The 25,640-nt window shown below is 43.0% G+C and overlaps 1 protein-coding gene across 2 annotated transcripts in view; it reads right to left on the reverse strand.

Moving 5' to 3' along the window:
* LOC126188985 (F-actin-monooxygenase Mical) overlaps positions 1-25,640 on the reverse strand; it is a 550,752-nt gene that overhangs the window by 303,645 nt on the left and 221,467 nt on the right. For both annotated transcript variants that reach the window (XM_049930777.1, XM_049930776.1), the window contains exon 3: positions 7,684-7,725. The gene's annotated coding sequence lies outside the window, so the exon portion shown is untranslated. The remainder of the gene's footprint in view (positions 1-7,683; positions 7,726-25,640) is intronic.

Genomic DNA, 25,640 nt, shown 5'->3' on the forward strand with positions numbered 1-25,640 from the left:
AAGTAAAACGCTGGAACTGGATTCTTATTAAGCTTTTCATCATTAAATTTTCAGTTCAGTCTCGTGATATCCACTGAAAGTAATTCTCATCTACGAGGGCTGTTCAGAAAGTAAGCTCCGATTGATCGCGAAATGGAAACGACTATGATAATCCGATAAAGCTTTGCACAGATGTGTTGGGCAGTGTCTCTAGTATGACCCTAGATAGCATCACGTCACTCCTCTCATTTCTGAGCTCACAGTGATCGCGTAAAGTTGTCTAGAGAATTGTGTCTCCCGCCAAGTACGAGGACCTGGTGAGAAATTTCACCTGAAGCTATACAGCCAACATTACATAACTGTCGTGCAGTTTCTTCTACAAGGCAATATTCTCAGCCGCATTCTGAAGGGGCAATGAAGATGCTCCTGCATCGTTTTCAATTGGAAATGTTTGACTACCCACAATACAGCCCGTAATTGACTCCCCCTGCGGTTCATTTCTGCTCACATGAACCGCTGGCTATGAATACAACATTTTGGCACAGAAAACGAGCTGTAGGCCAGCGTAGAGAATTGGCGGAAAGCACTGGCGGCTGTCTTTTATGATGAGGGTATTGGAAAGTTGGTACAACGCTACGACAAATGTCTTAGTCAGAACGGCAACTACGTAGAGAAGTAGCTGGATGGTGTAGCTAACTGTTAAAAATAAAACATTTCTAATTTTCACTGTGGTTCCCATTTCGCGATCAATCGGAGCTTACTTTCTGAACAGCCCTCGTATTTTCTATCAAGAATGAAGAACAGTACGTTGGGGTTATTAGTAACGTCATCTTCCTGCCCATGCGAAATAACGTTACAGTATTTTAAAAAGATGTTAAATCCAGCGAAACTAAGTTCTCCAGGAAATCGCAGTGCATTCGCTGCAGTACCTGACAATACTGTCCGAAACGTAGGGCGTCTCAAGAAGCATCTGGCACGGCGGCAGTGGTGTGAAGACTGCAATCTCACAAGTGGTAACCCGGCACTCGTTAAAAACAGCCCGCGGTCGACCTTGACGCCACTGCGGATTTGCGAGTGTTTACTCAATTGGAGCGCGCGCAAAAATACTTGCGCTCGTAAGCAGAGCGTATTTATTGGTCCTGGAATTAGCTGACCGACTTGCGCAGACATGGTGGAGGCGTCAGTAGTCGTACAATGCCTTCTGTCACACTACCTGCAACACTTGCGCGTTACGATGGTTGCCTACCTGTGAAAAACAGCCGTGACACTAGAGGCCTACAGAGGCGAATCCAACAGAAACGAGACTAAGGACACCACGCGAACACAAATAACTGCCGAAGCACGAAGGAAAAAGGTATTTTTCACATTAACAAAGATTATCAGAGGTGAAAGAACGAATAAGTGACGGATATCTGTAGTGTGTAGCTCAATCACTGAATCACAAATGTTTATACCATCGCAAGATAAATAGTTTTTACGCACAATTTTCTGGACACCAGTGACACTTTCAGCAGTCGCTTGCTGCTTTTCGAATCATCTTTACGCTGCACATTTACCATCCGTTTTCTTAACTCATTGTCGGGCCTGGTGGTCTGTTGGTGAAGTGCCTAACTGAAAACCGAGAGGTCGCAGAACCAAATCCCTGCCAGCTCATAGATATTTTCAGTCTCACTGTAATCTAACCTTAACCTCTCAACGACTTGAGCAGTCACCAGGAATGACATGTGGTTCGGATTCCACATTAAACTGCAGGTTAAACTTTCCTCCAGTTGGATAACTGGAGTAAGTTACGTACACGCAAGTGCCGAAGAGGCGTCCGATAAAAAGACTTGCACTCTGCCACTCAGCCACAAACATCAACTACTACTACTACTACTACTACTACTACTCTGATCAGCTTACTTAATTAATTACTGAAACGGGTAAAAGAAAGAAAATTCAAACCAAACGCTTACAGTTATTTGTTTAATTCAGTTGATACTTATGGCTGCGAGTGGAATACCATTCCTTGTACACACGTTGGCCACCTGCGTCGATACACCAACGAATCGGGCAATTCATTCACAGTGTGATCATGGACAAGTCCAAATATAATAGCTTCTTCCGACCATTCCGTCACGTCTCCACGTCGAGCCATCTTACTACGCTGCTTCCATAGTTCGACTGTTTCATACGCAACACTTTACTGCACGATGAACGAACGACGGCCTGAAACTAGCTGCACACTATCTACAGCACTCCAGAGTGAACAGTGTACTCTTGAAAGGGATTGACTAATATTTTATCGGGTAGCTTATTAAATCATTAGCTAAGTTAACGAGTTAATATAACACATAGTAGTAATACAATTAAAACTGAATGCGGACAGGACACAAGTTGAAGCAATGAATTAAAAATTTTGCCAGGGCCGGGACTTGAACCTCGCCTCTTGCTTACTAGGCAGATGTGCTAATCATTATATCACTGTAGGACTGTGACTACCACATCTGCGCGGACAACCTTAGTCCAATTCCCTCCCTAACACAAACTTCAATTCACATCTTCAGCACATTTTCCCCTTCTTAAAATATCGAGGTACGTATGTCTCCAGGAAAATGCAATTCAATGAGATCAATAGATCACCTACGCCTGATGTACGGGCAGCATTTTGCCACTATGTACAAAGTTGGGAAGCTATTCCCATGTCGGAGAGCCTCGACAATATTGACGATTTAGCAAGGGGAGAGGGGAAACTAGGCTGAAGGTGTGACTGTAGTTTGTGTTAGGGAGGGCACTGGACTAGGATAGTCACTGCAGCTGTTGTAGCCACCATGATACAGCAATATAGTGATTAACACATCTACCTAGTAAGCAGGACACCCATATTCGAGTCCCGGCCATGGCACAAATTTGAATTCTATCTTGTCGAAGATAAGGTTGAGACTCACATGTCTACAGGAAAATGTAATTCCATCAGATCAACGAATGCGTACTGTTATTTTTTTATTTCATAGCACTCACGGTTAGGCCTATTCTAATATGTTCGCATTAAAAGCACAAGGAAAGTTTGCAACTCAAATATTGGGCACTTGTTCTTATAATTCTGGGAAAAAATTACATTATGCTAAGAATTTCGAGACAGTTAAACATTTAAAACCATATTCCTCCAAGGAGCACAGCAATCCTACCACAATGGGTCTTCGAATGGGTCTTTACAATGATCACTACAAGAAATATCAGCCCAAATTAACTTTCATAAAACAGTCTATTATATGCATGGGTAATGAGAAATACAAACAACAGCAAATCAGTCACTTTGTCTATGTGTGGGTGTGTTAACTGGTCGAAAAAAACAAAAGATTGAAGAGAAATTCGAAAATCTAATTTTATTCTTTTTAGCACATTTTCCTCTGACAGCTGCGCGTCGTGCTCCTGACTATGATATCTTGGGCCAACTTCGGACGAAGGCACATGTAGCAGTCTGCCCTAGGACGTAGCCTATTTCTGCACGGAGCACTTCGAAGCACTGCTGAAGATAGCGCAGCTAAAGACACTAGCTTCCCCACTTCAGCAACCAATACATTTCTCGCTATTTGCTGTGGTATCCAATTAAGTGCTACGGCGTCTCTTAAAAACGACACCTTTGTGTGCTGCTGGAGATGTGGAAGCAACGTGTACACGGCTTATCACATTTATTGCCTGCTGACAGAAAGACCCACATTTCTATCTACATGCTGGCTTCTCAAATCATGCCGCACTAGTATTTCTGCCACTGAGCAAACCAAAGACCGCTTTCACACCCGCCCACATTGTTCAGCCGAGTAGAAATAAAATATAGCGTTGTCCTATCGTGATGGCTGTCAGTGTATATCGAGCGATCAATCATCAATGAGGCAAGCGCATGGGAGGGGGGCAACCCTATCTGTCTGGCAAGTTTACAGGCGACGGAGGCGAGACCTGCTGGACGGTTCAGCAGTACATGGCTGACGTCAAGATGCCTAATATGTGAAGAAAAATGGGAGGCTAGCTGTCGAACACTCCTCTACAATATCAATAACATTGGTCAACAAGTAAACTTTTTTTCTTCATCTGTTTTGCACGCGGCTGAACTTGCCTAATTTCGAGATACTGCATTCAGAGGTGCGACCAGATTTTCTCTATCACGTCACATTTTTAAATAAATAATAATAAATTAAAGATTTTATTTCCAAAACTCGGTAAATATTAATAAAACTATAAGACCATGTTTCCTTTTTATCCACAATATTATGGAAGGTTTGTTGCTGTTATGCTATAATACCGCTTTTAAGCTCTTTTACGGTACACAAAAAAGTCGTCGATCTTCAAGGTTACGCTGAAAACAACCCCCCCCCCCCCCCCACACACACACACACTGAATTTCAATTTTCCAGTATGCAGACACGCAACTTGTTGTACAGGGTGTACGTAAAGTCCGGGAACACTTTCAATTATATATTGCGCAAGAATTACACATCTTAAGAGAAACTCTGAATTTTTTTATTTTATTTTTTACAAACATTCGATATGTGAATCGTGAGTGACCCGGCGGACGTCAATAGGTAATCGAATTTTTGCCATACCCGTCCCATCGTCGACTGCTGCAGTCGCTTCCGTATTCTCTCCCGGAGCTCTGTTACATCACGTGGTAGAGGCGGTATATACACCAGGCCTTTAATGTGTCCCCACAGAAAAGTGTAACACGGAGAGAGATCGTGTGATCGGGGAGGCCATTTCGAACTCCAACACACAGAAAGCTCGTTCCGCATCTGAAATCGCCATATTTGCGACTAGCGCTGACTATTGGCAAATTACCAAACTACGCTGTGGCGGTATACATGGAAAAACGTTCAGGGTTTCTCTTCAAAATGACATATGTATGATATCTGTACAATGTTTGGTTCTTGTGCAATAAACAGTTGATAGTGTTCTCGGACTTCATGTACACACTGTATTTTAACATATAAAACGTAACATAATAAACACTATATATATATACGGAAAACATTACGTTGTATCGCGTTTCTGAGGGTACATTCTCATTCTACATCACACACTTGAGGCAGAATGATTGTTGAAAAGTGCAGTTTCTGGAAGTCTGAAGCTGGTCAAATTTACTTGTCATCGTCGTAAATTTTGAATTATACGAAATAAAAAAATCACTAGTGGATCATATGCTGTGATTTAAAAATTGAAAATTTGTTGCACTACTTACTGGTTTAGATGCTGTTTTTACAAAACCAGCTCTCTGGTAATAAAAGTACCACGTGATGGAGTGCGGTGCGTTGCTCTAGTGATCTTCACAGCCACCCACACTATAAAGCTAAACATCTGACACATCACGCACATGACGGCAATAACTAACACTGAACCACATCTACAAAGGCCTGAAAGAAAAATTTACACACCAGCCACTCGCTCAATAGTGGCTACGGACCTTTCCATTTTTCTCTCCCACGTTAATAGCAGCTAAATACTTCCAAACTGCTTTCGAGAACGATCTTTGGAAATCCGACAACAGTTTTCGACAAGACGGACGATGAATGGTGCTTCCCTTCCGCAACATTTCTCTTACCCAAGCGAGTTTCTGGAAGCATTCACACCACAGAAGCTCCTCACGCATCTGTTGCTCTCCGCTTCTCTGAGTCCGTCTACTCTTTCCTGCATTACAGCAGTTTCTTCGCTGTTTTACATGCTATACTTCTTGCTGTATCTAGTTATTGGAAGATTATTGGTCTTTAAATTATGCATGACTCACATACTCTATCACATCTCAGTTTTTCTTGAAACGTTTCGCCCTGTTCTCGTATTCGCGGAAGCCCACATGATGAAGGCTATTTTTTATTATTATTTTATTATTATTATTATTATTATTATTGGTATTATCATTATCATCTGTAAGGATGCTTGTTCATGTACCCCTTCCTTCTTCGCTCCAATCACTCTTCTCCCTCCTCAATCACTTCTGTAGTACGACTCTTACGTACTGCTTGTACGAGGGTTGATTTAAAAGTAATACCTCCACCTTCTTAACTCTTCACCAGTTGTCAGCAGTGGCATGCGCCAGGTACTGGTTTGTTTCCTAGCCTCTTCTCTACAGCTCCAGTTGGTGGGAAGCCTTAGCATTGAACGGTTGGATTGTTACAGTGTGAAGTATGGAAAACTACGCAGACGGTCGGTCAATGCGATTTAAGCAACGTGCAGTCATTGAATTCTTGACAGCAGAAGGTGTCGCCCCCAAAGGAGATTCATCAGAGAATGAAAGCAGTTTATGGTGACTGTATTTATGTGATTACTGTGCATCGTTGGGCGAGTACGTTTAAAGATGTTGAGGTGGGAACTTATGACCTGCGTGACAAAGAGCTGGATGTCCTGTGACAGCAACCACCGAGTTTCACAAGCGGAATGTTGACAGATTGATTCAGGACGATCGTCGTATCACTCAGGGAGAAATTGCAAGTTCCCGATAATGAAAGACGATCTGCGGGACATCATTACGCTTCTGATGAAGGCGCTGAGAGAACTGTGAGAGTGTGGTAGCGGACACAGAGTGTCGACTTCTTCCGTGGCGGCTTCAGAAAACTTGTTCATCGTCGACAGAAATGTATCCAATTGGCTGGCGATTATGCGGAAAAGTGAATATTGGTAGTTAAAGATCACATTCTAAGGAATATTTCTGCGTTTGATTTATTAAAATATTCCCATCCAAACCCAATTAACGAAGATGGAGGCATCAATTTTCATTCAACCCTAGTAGTTTAAATACACAGGGTAGCCACTTACTGTCTGAAGAGCTTGTAAGGATGTTGCAAGGTAGGATGTGCAGAGAAATAATTTTAAAAGTTCGATATGGTACGCCGTTTCCGAGTTCATTAGCATTGGATTTAGCCAATCAGGCCGTTGCGCCCACAAATTCAAGCGGCTCGCCAGATGCAGTTAGTCAGTTGTTCTCATAGCGAAGATGACACCGTATGAGACTGATCTCAGCCAATTTTTGTACCGCTCTCTTTTAGGAAATCAAACAGAACACGTTTGGCGACACCATCTCTTGCGGACTGCTTGAATTTGCGCTCGCGATGGACAGGGAGAGGGAGAAAGCGCATGCTCTTCCTCACATGCTTTTAACCAAATATGTTCACATCATAGAGTTATAGACTTACAAGTAAGTAAAAAAGTACGATTTATAAAATGTAATTAATACTGACTGTTTGTTCGTACAACCCTCTTCCCATTTAATTCCAAAACATCTGTTTTCTCATCAGAGATTTTCAAATAACTTGCTGGTGTTTTCATGTTTTAAACAGAAACTGCATACAACAGCTACTGTACAGTATTCTGTATAAGACACATTTTCATAGAGCATCGCAAATATTAAAATTTCTTCGCTATATACATCACTGGATGAACCACCTCCATCCAAATTTTAAATATGCAAGCAATTAAAGCATTTGATACTTAGCTTATGCATTTACTGGCACCTGTTTGTAATACACTGACAGCGCCTAACACATACACCGCGGGCGATAAAGCTTCCGATATGGTGTCTATTCGTACTACACTATACACTTATCAGTCTAAGCTAAGATCAATCATTTGTTCTCTTTGAATAACGCGGCTTCTAATAACAGCGTATTAACAGCTGTCGTAGACATCAGCTCAACTGACAAGAGAAATAGCGGAAGTTATACAACTGAATCACTTTCTTACCGGGTACATCAGCGAACTATGTCGGTCGGCAGGTTACTCGGTCTGTCAACAGACAAAAAAGAATTTTGAGATAAGTTTCAAATTTTGGAAAAGTTATATTGTTTTGAACATAAATTCGCAAGACACACAAAAATATGCAACACTACGGTGACTACATTATTCTAGCAAAAATCATTAATTAAATTTGGACAACACTAAGCTTACATTAGAATGAGCAGCGGAGTTAATAGATATAATATTTAAGAAAGGAAAGAAAATAATTCGTAACAATTACAGAGGAATCTCCCTCTTGCTGGTGAGGTATAAGATCTTGTACATGACACTTCTGAAGATAGCTGAAAGAATAATCGACCCACGGCTAGGGGAGTATCAAGCACGATTTAGAAAGGGGAGGTCTTGTGCAGAGCAAATACTGAACCAAAAAAGATAAAAGAAATGAGGAAAATCAAGAACTTGAAATATGTGACAACTTCTGTACATCATAGAGGAATTCGGATTCCACAATAAAACAGCAGAAACTTTTAACAGACACGACATCAAAAAGAAATTAGTAAATAAAACCAGGAGTAAGAAAGGGACATGATTTGTAACACTTTTTAACTGTGCGTTAGATAAAATAGTGAGAGAATGAAGAAAATATGTCAATACTTAGGTTGTTCAACTAGGAATAAACCGAAATAAAATCAATATAGGTTGCCTAGCTTTTGCAGATGATATGGCATCAGTTACTGATTCATTGGCCAGATCCAAAGATCACAAAACTACAGAAACAAGCAGACAAAATAAGACCAATTATCATTTCAAAAAACACACTTCATGACAAATTTCAATGGTGTTCCTCCAAATCTAAAAATTCACAGCAACACAATAACTGAAACGAACTGCAGAATGGATAATGAGCAATATAAGAGAAAAGATAACAATAGGAGATACAGCACATAAAATAGAAAGGCATTCCATATTACAAAAAACATACAACAAAAATCTTTGCCCTGTAACACAAAACTATGATGCCATCTAAGACTGGTATGGCTTGAAACATTACACGCAGCCGAAACACTTTAACAAACAAGATTTGGGGATCTTGAGAAACTGGAAAAATTTGTAAGAAGAACTCTGAGAAAAATACTGGAACCTAAAGCATAACCGAATAGGCAGGATTTAAGGGAAGAAAGAAATCTGCAAATGGCAGGGAGCTCGAAGGGCGAAGGAAGTTCGGGAGCAACGAAAATTAAACACAAAGAAGCAAAACCAGAATTCATTTATCGTACTCTCCAAAAGGGTTATTCATATAAATAATACGCAGTTCACAAAGTTGTATATTTTAGAATATAAATCAGTAACGGTCAGTAGCAGAGGTCTGTATCAATTATTAAATAAGCGTCTACGATAAACGCTACTGTCCCGCGCAAAAATGGCGAAGATCCTAAAAATTGGTATCATAATGCGAAGCACCTAGAGTTGAATCCATTTCAGAATACAAAATGTGTAACAAATGCAGCGCGAAATTAATATTTTTGTTTTGTTTTCCGTGACATTTCTAGGTGTCAGATTTCTGCTTTGTAATATATCGCTCACTCTGCATAACAATGTTATTTGTTGAACTCAAAATGTAATAATGCCTGCAACGGTATGTATGATTATGTTTATTTGCACTGACAGACTGACACGTATGCAAACCCCATAACAATTACAGTCTTCTTAACCACGACATAATGAGGCAATGAAACGGCAGATAATTTCGAAAGCTGGAATTATCCTTCTTCCACATGTATGAGATTTGATCCTTCAAATGTTTGCTTTGATACATATGAGAACTGTGGAAAATTTAACCAGCACATTTACTCTGAGTGAAGGCAAAAATGTGTGCGCTAAAGGAGAATCTTAGTTCTCCAAGCGGTAACTTGATGGGAGCGCAACCTGTGTGGCATACGAATATTCATCTTGTAACTGGTAACTTAAAAAGGGTTTCCTTGTGATAAACGTACTCACATTTCATAATTTAATTACAAAGGCACACATCATGGCTTTTTCAACTTTCAGTGCTCTCACTGGACGAGCATGCCGTATTTGCTCTTTCCACACCCACAATCTTTTGATATTGGTATCAATGAAGTTAAGAATTGTTGTACTTTGCTAGAAACAGTTGAGATGCCACAATGGGATCTTACAAAATAGTTCTGTAATAAACACTATACACTAAATACGAATGATGGAACCGTAGTATACTACCTTCGCAAAGGAGAGAATGAGCGCTAACAATGTCTTTCCTGATTAGCTAGTGTACAATTTCTATTTCGCATAATATTTGCAGGTAATTCTCTTGTTAATTATAATGGACAGTATCAAATTAAAATCGTTCTGGAAATAATTCTTGCCTACATGATAACAAAATTTCCTGTATTTATGCTCGTACAGTTGGTATCAATTATTACGCGCGGTTCCTTTTGCAGTTATATCTTTGCTGACAGTTCATCGCTCTCCCGTACCAAACGAGATGAAGCTCTGTTTCTTGCATTAACTATAACTATAGTTACGTTTCATTCTTACAAGGGTAGGCCGCGACGTTCGGATCACAGATTTACTTCAAAGTCTCTACTCTTTTAGTAGTCTAGTAGGACTTATACGACTTCGAGAGAATCGTAAGAAAAGTTTTACGCGTCGTTGATGTACCGCTACGTTGCGAACCAGAGCACAAGATGGCGGGGGCCATGTGGTTAGCGATCAAGCTCAGTAATCGCTGGATGGAATACCGCTGGTGCTTTTTTTAAATGTATATTATTCAGTATTAGTTACATTATTTATACATACTACACTTGGAAAATAATATACTGAAAAGACACGTGCATGGGCATGAATTTTTATTGAATTTCGAGTTGTTTGCTAATTTTTATAGAACTGCCTTTGCAGCTGGACGCTTCGATCCGCAAACACAGGTTTCAAGGACGAGGAGCAGGCTTTGAAAGCGCAAGTCAAACATCGATAAACAAAGGTGCAAATAACTGTATTCGAGAATACGATGAGTTACAATATGCGAAAACATGAGGGTAATATACGGTTAATCGTCGGACGAGCTTTCGACACTCCAAGTTGGAATACGATATTTTTCATACAGACGGGGGAAACATTAATTAAAACGTTATCCACTACATCGAAAGGATGCAGTTTTCCCGTACTCACAATGAATCTTCAGAGTTTCTAAGGAAAAACAAAGCTCGCAACATTTTGAAAAATCTCTCTCTCTTCCAACAATCTGGATGCAAACCACACGTAACGCAACATTTTCGTGAATATCTATGCCAAAATCTGGAGATGTCCTATTGATTGTATTTTATAACCATCTTCACGAGAAGCAATTTCTCGTTCGTTGTCAATCTAAAATGAAAAATTTTGAATGCGCTTGATAAAGTTTTTAACTTACCTATATAAATAAAAGTCGCATAATATTTGTTGTACTAATAACGATTAGTAAACAGCCAAATAACAAAGGAAATTCAATAAAAGTTCATGCAAATACAAAAACAAATTCATCAATTACTTTTCAGACTTAATATATTGGAAAAATACAAATAACAAAATTGAATGGGACTCGATCCAGCGAAACACCGATTTAAAAAAAGACCTCCGCCAGCAGGGTCGCTGAGTACCGGTATATGACTGACGCATAAATTTCTCATTCGATTTTCTCGAAATAGGCCATGTAATACGCCTTACGGCGTCCACATTATGACGTCCTAATAGACTAGTAGAAGTGTACAAAGTTTGAAGCGAATCCGTGATTCGAATGTCGTGCCCTCCCCTTGTTGGTTAAAACTACGCATGATTCGAATTATCGTCTGGAGCAACAAAATCTACTACTGCTACTACTAGAATGGTTCACTGTGACACCTTTCTGAACCAATCTCGTGAAGATGAAGTGATTACCGAATAAAAAAAAGATTTAAAATGGAAAGTGAACTGCTGTTCATATCTTCGTAACGAACAGTTACAAGAAAGCAATCATGCTGGTTAATGTCCCCTGGTAACTCAAAAACATCAGCTTGATATACAAAGGGCGTTCAAAAAGTTTTGCACAGTCGTCTCTACTTTTTTTTTAATTTTTTGCAGGAGGAGAATGAATTTTTTTGTAAACATACTTGGAACATTTAGCTATAAGTTCGCATACAAAAGTATTTTCTTTTATTTACAGGTGAGCCATAATAGACCGTGAAGTAGATATCAGGTTGTGACAACGGTCGGTGATAGAGTTCCTCTTCAAGACCGGCGATGACTCTGCCACATCGGTTCACATGACGTTGCTTCCTGTTTATGGGGAGAACACAGTGGATCGCAGAAGTATCCAGCGGTGGTTGCAGAGGCTTAAAGAAGGTGATTTCTCTCTACTGGGCAATCCACGATGCGGTAGACCATCGACGGCAGTGAGTGATGTGAATAAGGAGACCACTGATCAAATCATCCAAAATGACAGATGTGTGACGACACGACAACTTGCTGAAATGACTCGTTTGTCATTTGGTAGTGAGGTATCACTGGTACAGTCACTAGGTACAGAAAAATCTGTGCACGTTGGGTGCCTAGATTATTGACAAGAGAAATGAAAACTATGAGGAATAATGTGTGCGAGTGTCTCATGAAGACCTTTACTGAAGAGTGGAAACAAGTGTTTTGACGGCGTCATTACCCAGCATGAAACATGGTTGTTTTTGTCCAACCCTGAGAGAAAAACCCAATCCATGGAGTGGCGTCATCCGGTTTCCCCTCGGAAGAAGAAACCAAGAGTTTCACGAACAGCAGGTCGAAAGGCGATAGCCCCCTTCTTCTTGGATCAGTGTAGTGTCATTTTCAATGACTTTTTGGAACCTGGCTCCACAATTAACCGGGACCGTTACTGTTTGTCATTGGACACGCTGCGACATGTCATCAAGACCCACAGACCACAGCTTCAGGGTCAGCTCATCAGACTACACCATGACAATGTCAAACCCCATACAACCCTTATGACGCAGGAGAAAATCAGGAAAATGGGTTGGAAAATTGTTCCTCATCCTCCCTACAGTCTGGACTTGGCTCCGTCTGATTTTTACCTCTGGCCGTCTGAAGGGCAACCTGCGCGGTAAAGGATTTGATAGTGAGAAAGACCTTGTTTCCTGTGTCAAGCGATGGTGTAAAAGTCAATCCCCAGAATTTTACCAAAGTGCATTTACATCATGAAAAGAACGTTGGGCCAAATGCGTCACAGCTGATGGAGGCTACATTGAGTAGGCTCAATGTATAGCTTTATGTTCCAAGTATGTTCACAAAAAAATTCATTCTCCTCCTGCAAAAAATTAAAAAAATTAGAGACGACTTTTTGAACGCCATTTGTATATTGACGGAAAATAATCTCAACACCAAGAAGGAGCTGTGCGACATAAACGAAAGTTAGCAGGCCTGTTTCTACATATGAAAGATAAATGTCTATACAGATCTCGCGCAAGTCGCTGGTAGCGCCACTATGAGGATGCAAATCAGGTTTGCTTTAAATCCAAGCTGTAACGGTCTTACTGGGTTAGGTACCTTTGAGATTGGACGTGGTGAGATGATGTCAGTCAAGAATGCCTTTAAGGCGATAAAGACGCCGTTATCAACACCTCACTGACTTTTAACAAGTTCGTGTACCAAGGCTACGAGAAGTTGGTTCAAATGGGTCTAAACACTATGGGACTTAACATCTGAGGTCATTAGACCTCTAGACTTAGAGCTACTTAAACCTAACTAACCGAAGGGCATCACACAGATCCATGCCCGAGGCAGGATTCGAACCTGCGACGTAGCGGTCGCGCGGTTCCGAACTGAAGCGCCTAGAACCGCTCGACCACAGCGGCCGGCTACGAGAAGCTGGATTTTCCTTCTGCCATATTGTAAGGCTTGGCAGGAATGTAGCCACTGTACTTGATGCTGGCAGCAGTGGTCACCAGAATGTACGGTCGCAAGAAGACCGGGCTCCGGGCGCCCTCGTGGCAATACGGAGAGGGAAAACCACTGTGTTCGGCGTGTGGCTCTGGTGCTTTGAACTTCACCTGCAGCAGCAATTTGAGGAGCAGTAGGTACACAGTGACACAGAGAACTGTTACAAATCTGTTACTTCAAGGTCAGCTCCGAGCCAGACACCCTATAGTGTGCATCACACTGCCCCAAACCACCGCCATTTGCAACTTCAATGGTTTCCAACATTGTGTTTTCTGGTGAAAGCTGGTTCAGCTTCGATGAAAGTGATGATCGTGCTATACACGCTGGACCGACGCCTAGAGTGGTCTGGAGTGCGATTTCGTATGAGAGTACGAGCACTCTCGTGGTTATCACACGCATCCTGGCTGCAAATACACTCCTGGAAATTGAAATAAGAACACCGTGAATTCATTGTCCCAGGAAGGGGAAACTTTATTGACACATTCCTGGGGTCAGATACATCACATGATCACACTGACAGAACCACAGGCACATACACAGGCAACAGAGCATGCACAATGTCGGCACTAGTACAGTGTATATCCACCTTTTGTAGCAATGCAGGCTGCTATTCTCCCATGGAGACGATCGTAGAGATGCTGGATGTAGTCCTGTGGAACGGCTTGCCATGCCATTTCCACCTGGCGCCTCAGTTGGACCAGCGTTCGTGCTGGACGTGCAGACCGCGTGAGACGACGCTTCATCCAGTCCCAAACATGCTCAATGGGGGACAGATCCGGAGATCTTGCTGGCCAGGGTAGTTGACTTACACCTTCTAGAGCACGTTGGGTGGCACGGGATACATGCGAACGTGCATTGTCCTGTTGGAACAGCAAGTTCCCTTGCCGGTCTAGGAATGGTAGAACGATGGGTTCGATGACGGTTTGGATGTACCGTGCACTATTCAGTGTCCCCTCGACGATCACCAGTGGTGTACGGCCAGTGTAGGAGATCGCTCCCCACACCATGATGCCGGGTGTTGGCCCTGTGTGCCTCGGTCGTATGCAGTCCTGATTGTGGCGCTCACCTGCACGGTGCCAAACACGCATACGACCATCATTGGCACCAAGGCAGAAGCGACTCTCATCGCTGAAGACGACACGTCTCCATTCGTCCCTCCATTCACGCCTGTCGCGACACCACTGGAGGCGGGCTGCACGATGTTGGGGCGTGAGCGGAAGACGGCCTAACGGTGTGCGGGACCGTAGCCCAGCTTCATGGAGACGGTTGCGAATGGTCCTCGCCGATACCCCAGGAGCAACAGTGTCCCTAATTTGCTGGGAAGTGGCGGTGCGGTCCCCTACGGCACTGCATAGGATCCTACGGTCTTGGCGTGCATCCGTGCGTCGCTGCGGTCCGGTCCCAGGTCGACGGGCACGTGCACCTTCCGCCGACCACTGGCGACAACATCGATGTACTGTGGAGACCTCACGCCCCACGTGTTGAGCAATTCGGCGGTACGTCCACCCGGCCTCCCGCATGCCCACTATACGCCCTCGCTCAAAGTCCGTCAACTGCACATACGGTTCACGTCCACGCTGTCGCGGCATGCTACCAGTGTTAAAGACTGCGATGGAGCTCCGTATGCCACGGCAAACTGGCTGACACTGACGGCGGCGGTGCACAAATGCTGCGCAGCTAGCGCCATTCGACGGCCAACACCGCGGTTCCTGGTGTGTCCGCTGTGCCGTGCGTGTGATCATTGCTTGTACAGCCCTCTCGCAGTGTCCGGAGCAAGTATGGTTGGTCTGACACACCGGTGTCAATGTGTTCTTTTTTCCATTTCCAGGAGTGTATGTACGTCAGTCTGCCAGTCACGAACAGCGTTCCAGGGGGTTTTAACCCAACGTGCTCTATAGGTGCTCTAGGGTGTCGACATGTTGCCTTGGTCTGCTCGATCAACATATCTGTCACGAATCGAGCAGATATGGGACGTCATCGGACGACAACTCCAGCGTCAGCCACAAACAGCACTGACCGTCCCTTTTTATTAACCGACCAAGTGTAACATCCCAGGAACTGACATCCGGCTCCTGTACAACATAAGGCATACACGTCTTCGTGCTTGCATTCAACGTTCTGGCGGCTACGCCAGTTATTAATGCACCAGCATTTCACATTTGCAACAGCTTATCTGGCGTTTACATTAACTTGTGACCTTGCTATGTCTATCACTTAAATATGTTACCCAGACAAATGTAAGCCCAAAATTTAATTCCTTTACTTTAATCATTTTTTGGTGTTGCGGGTTTTTCCGTCAGTGTGTTTTTTTATTCTGGTTCCGGACAGAACCTTATTTGTGGTGGTCAAAATATATGGGAGACCCCATGTAGTTACAGAATGGTAAGTGTATTTCTTTAACAGCCGCTGTTTCGTTCCAGAGACTGTCGAATACCGTTGTTATAAATGCGAGCCAAAGTAAAAGGAAATGCGCAGTGGCTGGGCAAAGCTGTGCTGGTGGGCGAGACGCGGGCCCGCGGGGCGCCGGCACGCTCTCGAGGGCGCCACGCCTGCTGCTAATGAGGCCCTGCTGCCCACACAGGCCGCCACGAGCGCCGCCGCTCTGCACGCACACATCACACTACACTACCTGCACTCCGTACTTCCAGCCACGCGTCCGGGGGCTGAGACCTTCCGCAAACTAAGAATCTCCTGCGCCAATTAAACTTCTTTTCATACCAAAGGCTCGCGACGCCGTCCAATGTTCCAGCGGAGATGGGGGAGAGGACTGCATGATTCATGATAACGCGGCGTGCCGACACTACGCCGCACGAGCCTCCGGCCTTTCTGCCTGGAAATCTGTGCGACTTAGCCAGGCCGCTTTAATTATCTACCACAGATCAAATCACAGGCCTCTACCAAATAAGCAGCTATCTCGGTAACGCTACAATACACATTCCCGACACGCTGCGGAATGGAATAGCGAGCAACACGATCAGATATAAAATTATTTGCCTCTGTCTATAGTCGCACTTACATTTTGCCTAATGAGGCGGTCGCCGAGAGCTCCATACTTATGGACACAGCGGGGATAACGAAGAAACCGGAAATGCGGGCAAAGGTTGTCGGCTGACAACTGTAGGTAATACACTCAATACAATAAATAAATAAATAAAAAAAGACACATTATGAACAAATTATCTGGATTTGATGGAAATCGGTAGATGTGATGTACAGGTACAGAGAAATAAATTATAACAATTTCAGAAAAAAATGTTATGATTTATTCAAGAGAAAGAGCTTCGCAAATTGAGCAAGTTGGTAACGTGTTGGTCCATCTCTGACCCTCATGCGAGCACTTACTTGACTTAGCACCGATTCATGTAGTAGTTGGATGTTCTCTTACGGGTTTCGTATAAAATTCTGTCCAATCGGCGCGTTAGATCGTCAAAATCTCGAAATAGTTTAAAGGACCTGCTAGTAATGCTCCGAACGTTCTCAATTAGGGAGAGACGCAGTGACCTTGCTGGCCAAGAGAGGGTCTGGCAAGCAGGAAGACAAGCAGTAGGAACTCCCGCCATGTGAGGGCGAGCATTACCTTGCTGAAATGCAGCCACAGGATGGCCTGCCATGAAAGCGCAACGAAAGCGTAGAATACTGTCGACGGAGCTCCGTCCTGGAAGGGTGTTGCGGATGACAACCATACGGGTTCTGCTATGGAAAGAAATGACTCCCCAGGCCATCACTTCCGGTTTTCGGACTGTATGGCTGGGACAGTCAGGTTGGTACTGCACCGCTGTCCGGACGACTTCAGACACGTCTTCACTGGTCGTCGGGGCTCAATTCGAGAAGGGACTCATCATTGAAGACAACTCTACTCAATTCCATGAGATCTAGGCCGAAGACAGCGGTACGTCCACGATACTCTACCCCCTGTTGTGTTCCCCTCCATGGCAAGCCTCTTGGGCTCCCATTTCAGCAAGATAATGCCCCGCCAAATCTTAGCTTGGCCAGCAAGGTCGCCGCACCTCTCGCCAATTAAGAACGTTTGGACCATTATGGACAGGGCCCTCCAACATGCTTGGGATTTTGACGATCTAACGCGCCAGTGAGACAGAACTTGGTACGATATCCCTCAGGAGTACATGCAACAACTATCAACCAATGCAAAGCCGAAGAACTTCTTGCATAAGGGCCAGAGATGGACCAACTTGCTTAATTTGTGACGCTCTTACTGTTGAATAAATCATCAAATTTTCCTGAAATGATAACCATTGTTTGCTTCTACATGCACATCACGTCTGCCGATTTCCGTCCTACTCGGATAATTCCTTCAAGATACGTCTAAGCACCGCATGAACTCCACAAAAACGATGAAATAGCATTTCTCAAAATGTTTTCTACAGCGTAGCACCACTTCCCACCATCGTTGCGGTCTTGGTGGTTTCCAGATATTAACATGATGGGAAAAACTTCACAATGTCAAAGTTCCGTCAAATAAACGATTATTCATAAGTGAATAGTTTTAGGACGAAGTTCATCCACAGGTGCCGGCGTGCAAATTTCAAATTTACATCTATCCCTCCGCTACACACCTTACGCTGCGCGATGGAAGGTACTGCTTCTGGTACTACAATCACGTCCCTCAAATGTGTAGCATTCCTGAATGGTACATAGGGAGTCTACGTATGAGCTTTAATTTGTCCGATTTTCTCGTCGTGTTCATTTCGCACGAGGTAATACGTGGACCGAAGCAAACTGTTGGCTGATTCTTCTTGGAACGCCGGCTCCCGTACTTAACAGTTAACTTCACAGCGATGCACAACGCCGCTTCTCTTGTGTCCGCCACAAGAGTTTTATCTCCGTTACGCTCTCACGCTTACTAAATGAACCCGTGACGAAACGCGCCGCTCTTCTTTCTGTATTCTTTATTTCTTGTAACAGATCTATCTGGTAGGGTTTCCAGAGCGCCGAGCAGTACTCTATAATGGGTCCAACGTGTGTTTTCTAAGGCTCCTCTTTCCTGACTGACAAATTTATTTATGGTTCTTTCAATGTATTTCAGCCGGACATCTGCTTTTATGTCCTCCTTCCACTTTAGGTCTCTCTCGACGGTAACTTCTAGGTATTTTAAGGGGTGGTTTTGTCAGAAATTTATCGCCAATAGTGTAATCCAATAGCACTATCTTCACCTTTGCAAGATCTCGCTAGGCTTTAGACACTATTTTTATAACCTAACCTAGACTTAGCTCGGTGTTTTGCACATACAAGGACAAAATTAGGGTCACTATAATTTCTGTCTGACAAACCGGAACATCTCTCTCAAAAAAAGACTAAAAATGGACGTATTATGAGGAAGTGTAAACCGGGACAAAGAGGGGCACTTCTCTTAAGCTTAAAAATATATACCAACAAATTACCGTTTTTAATCGGCAGATTGCGAGCCACTGCAGCTATACCAAAACAACGGACCTTTGAATGATCATCGGATGTTTCTTTGACAGTGTCGGATGCTAACACTGCTTTCACAATTGTTGTTAATTTTGTTCTGCCCAAAGTCATATTTTTGGCAGCTTACCCTAGAAGTATAGTCCACTGATTTCGAAGACATATGACGTTTAACGGTACGATAGAACATTGGTAATTCTGCTGCTGTTACTAATTTTCCCTGTTTAAATGAATTTGAAACAAAATATGTCAATTTTTTTGAAGGGCTTGCAGAGTACACGTTTGATTTTGCTTTACGCTAGCTAAATGATTCTTAATATCTGCTCTTGCCCCATGTGAAAGGTAAATAAAACACAAATTACACAGTCACATCTTCCTCACTTTGTGAAGAACCATTTTTCTGAATATTTTTCTTGGAATGAACACTTCCTCTTTGATTGTTTCACGTGAACGCAAAATACCAAACACTTTAATAACAAGTTACCCGCAATACGACTCAGACAGACATACTACTGAAACACTTAAAATTAACTGAAGCAAGGGACAATAATGTTAACTCAGCAGCGTTACCATGCAATAATGCTTTTAAGAGATTAAGCCGGGTGTGATAATAAAAGCTTTCGTCATTTAGCGTAGCAACTGGAGTTAAAAGATAGATCCACGAAAGAATTTGAAAAAAAGATAGATGAGAATATTTCTCTGAAATCCGAAATCTGGGCCACGGATTTCTTTAGTCTGAAACCGGGACTGTCCAAGAAAACCGAGACGTCTGGCAACCCTAGACAAAATGAGCATACTTGTCTCTCTTGAGCTGACTGTTCGATATTTCATCTAAGATACCAAGCGAAGTTAAATTCGTAGAGATAATACAAATATGTCGACTATTAGAAAACAGCCATATTTACGACAAAAGCACCAGTGTGTCAGAAGGCCCCGGGTCTACGGGGGTGGGGGTGGCATCGGGGTATCTGCCCCGGGCAGCAGTTTCAAGGGGCGCCCAATTCATACTCTTCAAGAAAAAACTTGTATCACAAACCACCTAACATCCAGCGCACGTTGGTCCATAGGTTATTCATATGATTTTGAAATGCATTCCTGCTTGATTTTTGAACATTTCTGAACCATTCTAAGCTGATTTTTTAACGAATAATATGGTGATTTTTTAATGCGGGCATTCCCCTTCGCATCTAGAAGTAAAAATCTTTCAACAGACGAGCTGAGCCGAATAAACCCAAATGGGAGAATGCCAATCGCTGTTTCTGTACGTGGTTGACTGGGTATGGCGAGTGATCAGCGTTGTTATGATTACTAGCGAAATTCATAGGTTGAGACTACCAGAAGTGGAAATAAAGGACTAACAGAAATAACAGGTAAGAAAGATTAATATGTCATCTTCTCGGTGTAACCAATAAAATGAAATTTTGGCAGATAATTTTTGCCAGATCACAACACTACTAAGGCCAGTTGCATAGTCCCCGGTTATCAGCCACTTACGTTTTATTCTCGGAATAGCGCGGAGATCGCGTTGCACGGACGCGCAATAACGTCTAACAGGAGAGTAATCGCGGAATAACTGAACTGGTGATTCTGACAGGGTCTGGGTAGTTAACCGAACAATAAGTTTTGACAATGGCACGTACAGTTAGAGAATTAGTGATGACAGGATTGTTTATTAGTACAAGGAAGGAGAACACACGAGAACATCCCACAAATTATACAGAATAATATGACGATTCCAAATTTAACAAAAATTTCGTATTACTACTTTTCGATCTCATGCTTGAGAAACTGGAGTGTATGAATGAAATACACTACTGGCCATTAAAATTGCTACACCAAGAAGAAATGCAGATGATAAACGGGTATTCATTGGACAAATATATTATACTAGAACTGACATGTGATTACATTTTCACACAATTTGGGTGCATAGATCCTGAGAAATCAGTAACCAGAACAACCACCTCTGGCCGTAATAACGGCCTTGATACGCCTGGGCATTGAGTCAAACAGAGCTTGGATAGCGTGTACAGGTACAGCTGCCCATGCAGCTTCAACACGATACCACAGTTCATCAAGAGTAGTGACTGGCGTATTGTGACGAGCCAGTGCTCGGTCGCCATTGACCAGACGTTTTCAATTGGTGAGAGATCTGGAGAATGTGCTGGCAAGGGCAGCATTCGAACATTTTCTGTATCCAGAAAGGCCCGCACAGGACCTGCAACATGCGGTCGTGCATTATCCTGCTGAAATGTAGGGTTTCGCAGGGATCGAATGAAGGGTAGAGCCACGGGTCGTAACACATCTGAAATGTAACGTCCACTGTTCAAAGTGCCGTCAATGCGAACAAGAGGTGACCGAGACGTGTAACCAATGGCACCCCATACCAACACGCCGGGTGATAACGCCAGTATGGCGATGACGAATACGCGCTTTCAATGTGAGTTCACCGCGATGTCGCCAAACACGGATGAGACCATCATGATGCCTTAAACAGAACCTGTATTCACCCGAAAAAATGACGTTTTGCCATTCGTGCACCCAGGTTCGTCGTTGAGTACACCATCGCAGGCGCTCCTGTCTGTGATGCAGCATCAAGGGTGACCGCAGCCATGGTCTCCGTGCTGATGATAGTCCATGCTACTGCAAACGTCGTCCAACTGTTCGTGCAGATGGTTGTTGTCTTGCAAATGTCCCCATCTGTTGACTCAGGGAGCGAGACGTGGCTGCACGATCCGTTACAGCCATGCGGATGAAATGCCTGTCATCTCGACTGCTAGTGATACGAGGTCGTTGGGATCCAGCACGGCGTTCCGTATTACCCTCCTGAACCCACCGATTCCATATTCTGCTAACAGTCATTGGATCTCGACCAACGCAACCAGCAATGTCGCGGTACGATAAACCGTAATCGCGATAGGCTACAATCCGACCTTTATCAAAGTCGGAAACGTGATGGTATGCATTTCTCCTCCTTACACGAGGCATCACAACAACGTTACACCAGCCAACGCCGGTCAACTGCTGTTTGTGTATGGGAAATCGGTTGGAAACTTTCCTCATGTCAGCACACTGTAGGTGTCGCCACCGGTGCCTCTGAAAAGCTAATCATTTGCATATCACAGCATCTTCTTCCTGTCGGTTAAATTTCGCGTCTGTAGCACGTCATCTTCGTGGTGTAGCAATTTTAATGGCCAGTAGTGTATGAAACTATTTTCTCACATAAAACTTTTTGCTTGTAGTAGGCCTAACAGGCATTTGACATTGATACTTCGTGAATCATATTATGTCGACTTAACTATGTAAATGATGTAGATAAAAATGACCATTTGTGCCAACAGTCTCGCTTATTTGGCGTGTATTACAACTGCTGGAATATTAAACAGGCCTATTTCGGTTTCTCTAGCACTGACAAAATAGAAGAAATCAAATCGAGAAACCACACCAGTCTTGGGTACTATTCATATTACCAGCTTTTTCAGAATCAGACCACATTTTGATTTTTCATGTAGCAAAACGTTTAACGAACTCTGATGAAGTAACAGATACTTTCGCAGAAAGGAAAGCTCGCCCTGTAAAGCGGTATCGAGATTAAGGAGAAAAAAAATGCTGGGGCCTATGGCTTGAAGAAATGTGTACTGTCTTGCTCGTCTCTCATCACTGTTTTTATATTTCTTATATTTAATTTTATGTCACACAAATGAGAAAATTATTAGCTAATAGACATTAAATGGAGCAAATTTTCTGTCCAGTTCTTATTCTCCAGGCCACAAATAATCCCATCTAGTATTAATCGTGAGGTTTCTTTTTTTTAAGGGGGGGGGGGGGAGGATGGGGTAGGATGAACCGGCCGACTAGCAAGAGAGGCACTACAGAACATTCTAATTTCCAGTGTCCGAAATATGGGTTTCATGGCTTCCATTACAAAATATACACGTTTGATTCCACAGAGCGAAATTGTGTGACGTTCGCTAGAAAAATGCTGTATGAAGCGACGTGGCACACGACTTTGTCACACTTAAGACCAAATATCGTATCTTACATTTCCTCAAACATATACGTTTTATATATCAAACTCTTCTTTGCTTAGGAATGGTTTTCCATCTGCGCTCTTGATGTCCACACACGTGGTTCTCTTTTCTACAAAAGTCTCTCTAATTTTCCTGTTGGCAGTATCTATCTTACCTCTCGTGACATATGCTTCTTCATTCTTACATTTGTCCTTTAGCCATTCATGCTTAGCCATTTTGCATCCCGTCAATCTCATTTTTTAGAGTTTGTATTCCCTTTCGCCTGCTTCATTTACTGAGTTTTTATATTTTCTCCTTTCATAGATTAAATTCAACATCTATTGTGTTACACAAGAATTTCTACTAGCCCTCGTCTTTTTATTTACTTGATCCTCTGCTGCCTTCACTATTTCATCTCTCAAAGCTACCCATTCTTCTTCTATTGTATTCCTGGGTAGATCACGTAGCTAATGAGGAGGTACTGAACAGAATTGGAGAGAAATTTGTAGTACAACCTGACCAAAAGAAGGGATCGGTTGGTAGGACACATTCTGATACGTCAAAGGATCACAAATTTAGTACTGGAGGGAAACGTGAGGTAAAAATCGTAGAGGTAGACCAAGAGATGAACATAGTAAAGCAGATTCAGAGGGCTGTAGGTTGCAGTAGCTACTCAGAGACGAAGAGGCTTACTCAGGTTAGAGTAGCATGGCGAGCTGCATCAAACCACTCTTCGGACTGAAGATCACATCAGACTCTTCAGAAAGATGTGCGATATAAAATGAACGTATTTTTGAAAAATCTATCTTTTTTTATTTTTCACGTCGTATCGCAAATTCTCGAGAGGGAGAGGGGTGGGGCGTCACTATCAAGTTTTTACCCCGGTTCGGAAATATCGTAGATCCGGCACAATTCATCCACTGTTAACAACAATGTTTGCCATGAACGTACTCAAGAACATGTGTTGCTTATGTGTCCAGACATCACATGCAATCGTCAATTTTACGAGGATTTAATAGTCTAGGGTTAAAGGGAACGTCCAGACATTTGCCTGAAGCGATTAAGGTATCCACGGAAATGTAAGTCTGGCTGGTCTGATGCCCATTTGTAAACAGGCCCACCCAAATGCTAGAACAGTGTCTCAACCACTGCGCTACAGTGTACCTAACATACTCACGTACGAATGGTAATATCAAATACCGCCCTGCAAAGAAACTGCACCAAAATACAATTTTCGCAGCGAGTAAGAATGAGTGTCCCATACACCAAAAGGAACTTCCCTTCAACGGTCTCTTGGTTACAGACCAAGGTATAAAAGAAAGAACGGCTCCCTGGAAAGGGCTACCGGGGGCTGTTTCACATCGAGAGGGCAAGCAGAGACCTTTAAAGGAGGGCGCGCGAACCGGAGGGGCCGGGAGGAGGGTGAGGGTGTGTATGTGGTGGAGGGGGGGAGCCGTCCTCATCGTCCTTTTCTTGGTCACCCCAGGCTCTCCGAGAAAAAGTTGTCTTACAGGAACTGAACTTTAGCCTTTAAGGTGTGTGACAAGTGATACTCAAAGTGAAACCACTGACCGAGATTTAACGGATGAGCACACATCGACGTACAGGATACATACAGAAAATAATTTGTTCGAAAATTCTCGAATGCTATTTTCAAACTTTACCAGGCTAAGGAATACGGGCGACACTGATTAGAGTAAAGAGCAGTTGACCGTGCGTCCATCACATATTCTGAGCTCACTGTGGAAGTAAGTACTGTTGCCAATCCACGATTCTGTGGGGGTAGTTTGAGAAGTATGCTGAATCATATGTCAGTGATAGCGCAACGAGGTTCTCGTGTAATAATAGGCCATCCTTTACGAATAAACCACGTGACGCGTCAGTGCTGTGGGTAGAGATCTGTGGTGCGGACGTCTGTCTCTCTGTCGTCGTTCCCGTGTAGTGGTTAAGCACTTCCTGAAGGAAGGTATGAAAGCAAAGGAAATTCATCTCGATTTTCAGAACACACTGGGGGACTCTGCTACTTCATATTCAACTGTTGCCAAGTGTTTTCGAAGCCTTTTTGACTATTTTTCGACAATGAATGTCTCAAGAAATATGTAAAGGTATTTTTTTAAATTACCGCTACCAGTCACAAACTTTGTTAACTATTGTATTATTTATTTATTTATTTTGCTACATGTTTCGAGGGAACACTCATCTTCAGGCTAAATGGCATTAAAAAAAAACAATTTCACAATAAGATGATACTGATGTTACATAGTCTTTTCATAAATGCTGTGGTTATCCTGTGGAAGAAGAGAAAACTTAGTAAGAAGCGATGTCACTTCGGAAGCTGGACTAATGTTCGCATGAAAATGTTTTGTAACAGTCGCTCACTTTGTTCTTCTGGCGTAGCAGTCTCGTTGTGATGAGCTGAGGTGTTTCCATTTCCGTGACCACGCCTAATTTTGCTCCGTCAGACATCTATCTCTTCCAAAAGCTCAAAATTTTTCTTGAGCTGACGAAGATTCTCTTCAAACGAAGGACTGACAGCTGAAGCTGACAGCTCTTTTGCAGGCTTAAAGGAAT

The sequence above is a fragment of the Schistocerca cancellata genome, chromosome 5 (genome assembly GCF_023864275.1).
Source record: "Schistocerca cancellata isolate TAMUIC-IGC-003103 chromosome 5, iqSchCanc2.1, whole genome shotgun sequence".
Taxonomy (NCBI): domain Eukaryota; kingdom Metazoa; phylum Arthropoda; class Insecta; order Orthoptera; family Acrididae; genus Schistocerca; species Schistocerca cancellata.